This window comes from Mandrillus leucophaeus, unplaced genomic scaffold (genome assembly GCF_000951045.1).
Source record: "Mandrillus leucophaeus isolate KB7577 unplaced genomic scaffold, Mleu.le_1.0 Scaffold206, whole genome shotgun sequence".
NCBI lineage: Eukaryota > Metazoa > Chordata > Mammalia > Primates > Cercopithecidae > Mandrillus > Mandrillus leucophaeus.
Genome location: NW_012102099.1, coordinates 798,597 through 806,129, shown reverse-complemented (window position 1 = coordinate 806,129; position 7,533 = coordinate 798,597).

Here is a 7,533-nt window from a genome sequence, read left to right as displayed (position 1 = left end):
CCCGCTCCCGGCGCACCTGCCCTGCCCCGCCCCCCGAGACGCTGCCCACCTGTCCTTTGTGCAGGGCGGTACCATTAGATCTTGCCAGCTCTCCTTCAGGGAGCGCCCGCTATGTGCCAGGCGCCGTGCCAAGCCTGATCTCCCGTAATCCTCACAGACCCTCCGCGGTCAGCGCTTCTGCTGCTCCCCGCCCAGGGCGCAGCGGGGTGTGGCCGTTTGCCCAGGGTCACGCAGACTTGAACCCCCCATCCCTATGCCCATTTAACAACCAAGATACAGCGCCTCCCACCGCGTCCACATCCACATCTGCTGTGACTCCGGGGCCTCCTAACCGTCCTGGGAGGCAAAACAGTCACACCGGTGGCTGGCGTCGCGGTGCACCTACTGTGTGCCAAGCACTCATGGCCTCAGTTCACTTTCGCAACAGCAACGAGAGATCTGTTGCCCCAGGGTGAGGAAGCGAAGGCACAGAAGAGCTGAAGCAATTTGCCCACAGTCACAAGGTACAGAGTGACAGAGCCGGGGTTCAAATCCAGGGATTCAGACCCCAGGATCCCAACTACTGGGCTCCATTAGTCCCACCCCTGGATTCGTGGTGGCTGAAATCCAGCCCACACCTCTTCTTCCTTTCCACAGTTCAGCCCACGCAGGTTCTGTCCCAGCATCGTGAGTAGCTGCCTCTCCTAGCTATACCTGAGAAATCTAAGAAGTTTCTAGGCCTAAAGCCACTGCCACAATCTGCATCTCTTTTTTATTTATTTATTTATTTATTTATTTATTTTTGGGGACAGAATCTTGCTCTGTAGCCCAGGATGGAGTGCAATGGTGTGATCTCTGCTCACTGAAACCTCTGGTTCCTGGGTTCAAGCGATTCTCCTGCCACAGCCTCCCAAGTAGCTGGGATTACAGGCACACACCACCATGCCTGGCTAATTTTCGTATTTTTAGTAGAGACAGGGTTTCACTATGTTGGCCAGGCTGGTCTTGAACTCCTAGCCTCAAGTGACCCGCCTGCCTCAGCCTCTCAAAGTGCTGGGATGACAGGCGTGAGCCACCACACCTGGCCCACAACTCTCATTTCTGTCAGGCCTCTCAGAAGTTCCTGCTGTCAGTGCAGGAAGCTGCTTGGAAGTCATTCTAGGCCACTCCCTCCATTTCCCAGGTAGGGGAACCAAGACCATTCAGGTGCAAGGCTGGCCCAAGTCAGAGATGGCCTGGGAGAGCCTTTGGGGGACAGGGAGGGTTCAGTCCCCTCAGGCCTGGCTGTGCCCCCTGCCCCCTACCCACAATCAGTCCCAGGGTTGGGGGGTACACACCAAGGAGGGACAGGAAGTGTCCAAGAAGCAGAGCCGGCTCTGTGTCCCCAGTGGCGGCGGGTGTCTGGGGCAGGAGGAGGCTATCTGATCCCTTCCCCACTGCCCCGGCCATGACCTCCTCCCTCCCTCCCTCGCTCCCTCCCTCCCTCCTCCCTCATGGCTGGGGTAGCCAGCACCCTGGGCTGCAGCTGAGAACCCAGTGTTCCCCAACCCCGCCAGCATTCCAGTGGGAGGAGGGGTGGGGGGAGGCTGTGCCCAGAGCTTTAGGGACAGGGCCACCCCTGGGGCTGCTCCACCCTGGGAGGGCCAAGGCCAGGCTGCCTCCAACCTCACCGTTTCCTGCCTCCGCTCTCCCCATCTCTCAGTAGCAGAGCTGCCTAAATTTGGCTCCAGGAGGGAATGGGGGAGGCAGCGGCAGGCGGGTGCCGTCAGAGGCCAGGGCGTCGCTCCCGTCTAGCCGGCTGGCATTTTTGCTGTCTGGAGGAGGGCAGGGGGGCCCGGCAGCCCTCTCCCGGAAAGGGAGATGTTCGTACCTTCTGACATACACTGAGTAATGTGCAAACGACATGCAAACCGAGCTTCAAATCAGCATCTCAGCCAGGGAACAGCTTGAGAGCTGCTTTTGGGATGAGAGCAGAAGGACCAGAGCCCAGTGCCCAGGGGCTCCAGTGGGGGTGGGGTGGGGGGCGGCACAGAGTGTCTAGGGCTGAGCGTTGGGAGACTCAGTTTCTTGCCAGCTGTAGGGCTTTGTTCCAGTGGCTGGACCCTCTGGGTCCCAGCCCAAGGGCAGGGCCATGGCTTTCTCTGGCTGCTCCAGCAAAGCGCTGGGCACACCCTGTCACGTGGTTAAGCACGTGAGTTCTGCAGCCATCCTGCCTAGGTTTGAACCCTGGCTCTCCACAAGCCAGCTGAGTGAATTCCTCAACCGAGCACCCAGGAAAGCAGCTAGTGGAACTGGGTGTCCGTTTTAGAAGAGCCACTTCCCTTCCCTGGAAGTTGGGCGTGGGGGCATGACCTGAAAGAACCTGGGCTTTGGAATCAGATCTGGATTCCAGGCCTGGCTCAGCCAGTGAGACTCTCTGAGTCTCACTCCCTTCATTTGGGAAATGGGTTCAGGATCTCAAGGTCAGCTGTGACGTCCACGTGATGACCTTGCACATGGCGGGCACACACAGGCCTTCCCATGGTGCAGCTTCACTGCTGTCTGCATTCATGTGACTCCTAGCTCCATCCTGTCCCATCACTCCTCTTCTCTTTGCTCTTCTGTCCTGCCTTTTTCGTCTCTAGATGTAAATTTCTTGCAGTCTTTTTCCCTTCTGTCTCTCTACTGGTGATCTTGGAAAAGTCATTGCCTCTCAGAGTCTCAGTCTGCACATCTTCTAAATGGGAGTAAATGAGAGGTGGACAACGAGCCCTGTCTGGGGCCTGGGGCTCATCTTTACAAGACCATCCACCCATCATTCCAAAGGGCCATCAGGGGCGGGCTGTGCCCTCAACTCTATCAGGCATGGCGTGTTGGGGGCTCCACTTCTCGGTAACTCTGTTTAACCCCAGATAACTGCTCTCCTGCCCCTCGGCCAGGGCTGATACGAGCTGAATCCAGCTTCCTGCCACCCAAAAGCCACTTCCTGCCAAGCTGATACCAGAAGAACTTGTTTTCTGTGCACAGAGCAGTCCCTGGTGGGGCAGCCACCAGCTTGCCTCGGGTGTGAACATTTTTTTCCATTTGCCGGTCTGTCTGCTGGGCTGGGCAGGGGAGGTTGGGGACTCTGACCCCTTCACCTCTGCACCTGCCTGTCCTGCCCTGAGGTAGCCTCCGGGCCCACCAGCCATCCCAGGAAGGGTACCAAGTGTCCCTCTGGGCCCGGACAGACGTGTGTAGGCCATGACACACACTCACACACACACACAGTCAGTCTGACAGAGCCCCTGTGGCCACTGGGCGTTTGGGCAAGGACTCAGGGAGAAAATGTGTGACTGTCACACACAGTTAAGGTCACAGAGACACGGACATAGCCTCACACATGCAACCATCTGCAGTCCTTGGACAGTCTCACACACTGTTACACGCAGTTACACGCAGGCCCACAGTCACGCTCAGAATCCCACACCACTCCACACAGCTTTACACATGTACACAGCAATCTTCCTCCCAGCGCCCCCACACCTGCCCGGCACCGACCTTCCAGATGCGTTCACTGATTCAACAAATCCTTTTTGAGGGTCTTCTCTGTGCAGGCCCTGGGCTAACCCATAATCAGAATGACTGGAACAGGAACAAATAATTAGCTGAGCTGTGCTGTTGCCTCCATTTCCCCGTCTGTGAGATGGGGATCCTAGCCCTCCCCAGTGGGACTGTCATTGTTAGGAGTGAATGAGTGGAAAGCCCTTGGTCCGTGTTTGGCCCATAGAGAGTGTCGTCTAAGTAAGGCTATCCTGGTTAGCCAAAAACATCCTGTGCCCAGCTCCACGCAGAACACCTGGCACATTATCTCCCTGAGCCCTTGCCCAAGACCCCAGCAGCTGGGGCCATCGCCCCCATTCCTCAGATGAGGAAACTGAGGCTCAGAGAAGAGGCTCACAGTCTGTAGGTTGCCCCACTGACCTCGTGTCATGCCACAGTGCTGCTCCAACCTGCCTTACCAGCCCCTCCACACACACACACACACACACACACACACACACACTGTTCCCTCTGGCTGGAATGCCCTTCCCACTTGCATACAGCATGTCCAGCTCCTCTGAGCTGCCTACTTACACTTCGGTGAAATGGGGATACTAGCCCGTGTCAGCCCCTGTTTATATCCCTCAGGGCACTGAACTTTAAGAGCCAGGAGTAAAGACCGTTTTGTCCTGTTCTCTGGCACACAGTAGGTGCTCGACAACTATTTCAAAACTAAAGGACTAAGCAAGTGGCCTCACAGCTACTGAGGACGGAGTCTGGAACCGAACGCAGGGCACTCTGAAGCTGGAGCTCACTTCTACGCTATTGCCTTTCTCATGCTACTAGCAGGCACTGAATGTGTCAGTGAGTGAATGAATGAATGAAACCAAGATCTCAGAATCCCAGTCAAGTGCTCCCTGAGCTTCATTTCCTGGTAGCGTGGACATGAGCCAAGCTCCAGCCACCTTGGATGGTGACGGGGCTGATGGGCTGCCTGAAGCCGGCTGTCAGGAGCTCGTCTGGCCACAGCCGCCAGCAGGGGAGACCAGCTGGCGGTGCAGGGTCCATCGGCCCAGGCCTGGAATCTGAGCTGCCCTCAGAGGCCCAGCTTCTCTTTGGGCCCCCACAAACTGGCCTTTGTTCCCGGGCCGGCCAAGACCCAGCAGCTTGGGCTTTCTGTCTGCCCGCGGCACCCGCGCTGAGCTGGCGGGGGTAAATGGGCCAGCCTCTGCTCTGTCCATGCCCAGGACGTCGCTTTAGGACTAAATGGAGATGTAATTTTCTATACAAATCCATGACAATTTAGATGGAGTGATTGTAATTGGCTTTTCAATGGGGGTTTTGTCCAGAGCTGGTGGCTAGAACTGGGTGGCCTGTTTGAGGCAGGCTCCATTTAAATGACAATAAAGCAATAATATTGAGGACTCTACAGTGCCCAGCACTCCTCCCAGCCCAAGTAGAGCCTCATGTTTATGGATCTGGTCCTTCCCTGGGGCTGTCTGGATAGGCGGGTGGTGGGGGCACTGAGCCCAGGAGACGGGTGCCCACATCTTTGGGCTTCGGGACACAGAGCTTCGGAACGGCTGGGGTAGGGTCCCGTGTCCACTGGCTTACCTGCGCCCTTATTCCTGACACTCTCACTAACTAGTGCCTCCTGGGGCTGGCTGCTAGTCCAGGTTTCGGGGGCACCAAGACAATGAGAGCTGCTCAGGCAGGTCAGAGGGAGAAGGCTACAATGGCCAGTACAGCATGACGTTTGAGAGCATGACCAAGAGATGACCAACAGCCAGACAGCCTGGGCTCAAATCCTACTCCACTTCTTTAAAAAAGAATTTTTTTTGAGACAGAGTCTCGCTGTGTCACCCAGACTGGAGTACAGTGGCAGGATCATGGCTCATTGCAGCCTCGACCTCCAAAGCTTAAAAGCAATCCTCCCACCTCAGCCTCCCAAGTGGCTGGACCATAGGCATGTGCCACTATACCTGGCTAATCTTTTTATTTTTTTTGTAGAGACAGAGTCTCGTTGTGTTGCCCACGCTGGTCTCGAACTACTAGGCTCAAGAGATCCTCCCGTCTCAGCCTCCCAAAGTGCTGGGATTACAGGTGTGAGCCACTGTGCTCAGGCCCTACTCCACTTCTGACTCACTTCTTGAACTTTAGCAAGTTACTTAACCGCTCCATGCCTCAGTTTCCCCAGCCATAACATGAAGCTGCAGTGAAAGTTTTTGTGAAGATGAAACACCTTAATAGTGCCTGGCATGTGGAAGGTGCTATATATAAGTCATTGCCATGATTCATTCCAAGCTCTAGCTCTGGTGTCAGGGTGACCTTGGGCACGTGACTTAACCTCTTTAAACCTCCACTGGCTTCTCTTTAAAATGGGGCTTTTAGGAGAACTGACCTCACGGGGTTGTGAGGATTTTAGAGAATGCAGGAAAGCGCTGAGCACACAGCCGTGCTCGATAAACACGAGCTCTCTTGCTGGGGTGCTCTCGCCTTGAGGAGCTCGCCAGCGAGTGATCATTACCGTGTCGAGTGTGGGGGAAAGGGAAGAGAATAAAGCTCGCAGGAAGCCACCACAGAGCTCAGCTGGCTCTGCTGTCAGGGGATGCAATAGAAGAGAACGATCCAGAGGGCCCTCGGGAACAGGGCAGGGAGTGGGGCTGCGTGAAGGAAGGCTTCACAGAGGAGGTGATATTTGGGCTGGACCTTGAAGGATGAGTGGCACTTTTGCCACCAGAAAGGGTGATACCCAGCCTGGCCAACATGGTGAAACCCCGTGTCTACTAAAAATACAAAAATTAGCTGGGGCCAGGCACAGTGGCTTACGCCTGTAATCCCAGCACTTTGGGAGGCCCAGGTGGGTGGATCACTGAAGTCAGGAGTTCAAGACCAGCCTGACCAATATGGTGAAACCTTGTCTCTACTAAAAATACAAACATTAGCTGGGTGTGGTTGCAGGCACCTGTAATCTCAGCTACTAGGGAGGCTGAGGCAGGAGAATCGCTTGAACACAGGAGGAGGAGGTTGCAGTGAGCTGAGATCGTGCCATTGTACCCTAGCCTGAATGACAGAGTGAGACTCTGTCACACACACACACACACACACACACACACAAAAAAAAGATTAGCTGGGTTTGGTGGTGCACACCTGTAGTCCCAGCTTCTTGGGAGGCTGAGGCACGAGAATCACTTGAACCCGGGAGGTAGAGGTTGCAGTGAGCCAAGATCTCGCCACTGCACTCCAGCATGGGTGACACAGTGAGACTTTGTCTCAAAAACAAACAAACAAACAAACAAAAAAAACAAAACAGGGGCAGGCACTGTGGTTACAAAGTCAACAGGCAGACCTGGCTGCCTTCTGAACGAGTTATTTGTGCCCGTGAAAAGGGTGGTGGACAGGGAGCGTCTGCCGAAGGTGCGACGTTAAGTCACCTCTGATGGCCAACAGCCTGTGCAAAGGCCCTCAGGCAGGCAGGCGGCCGGCGTCGTGGGCAGTGGTGAGTGGGATGGTGGGGAGGCTGTGCTGAACATGCTGGAGGGACGGATGGGGTGGCGGCTGTATTCACGTGAAACAGGCAGCCATAGAGGGATTTTAAGCAGGCGGGTGACACCATCCAGAGGATATTTTTAAATGATCTCTCTGACTGCTTGTGGAAAATGGGCTATGGAGAAGAAGGGGTGAGAGAGAGGCAGGGAAGCCATGAGGAGGCAGCTGGATCACTGGGGGAGAGAAGTGGTTAGACCCAAGGTATAGCAGGGCCCAGGAGCTGCTGGAAGGATGATGGGAAGGCAGGAGGTGGGTGGAAAAGGAAGGGGAAAGGAGTACTAAGAGGCACGGGGCCTTTGAGGCGTGGTGAGGGGCTGTGTGCAGCTGGTACCCGAGCAGGGTTGGTGAAAGGAGATAGCAGAAGAGAGGTGAGGGCCGCCTCCCACCTCCCTACGCCAGGCTAAGGCTCTCCAGCTTTGTCCTGAAGGCAGCAGGGTGTCAACAAGGATTTTTCTCCAGGCAGGAAAAGACCATGCTGAGATTTGTGCTTTTGAAGGATCATTT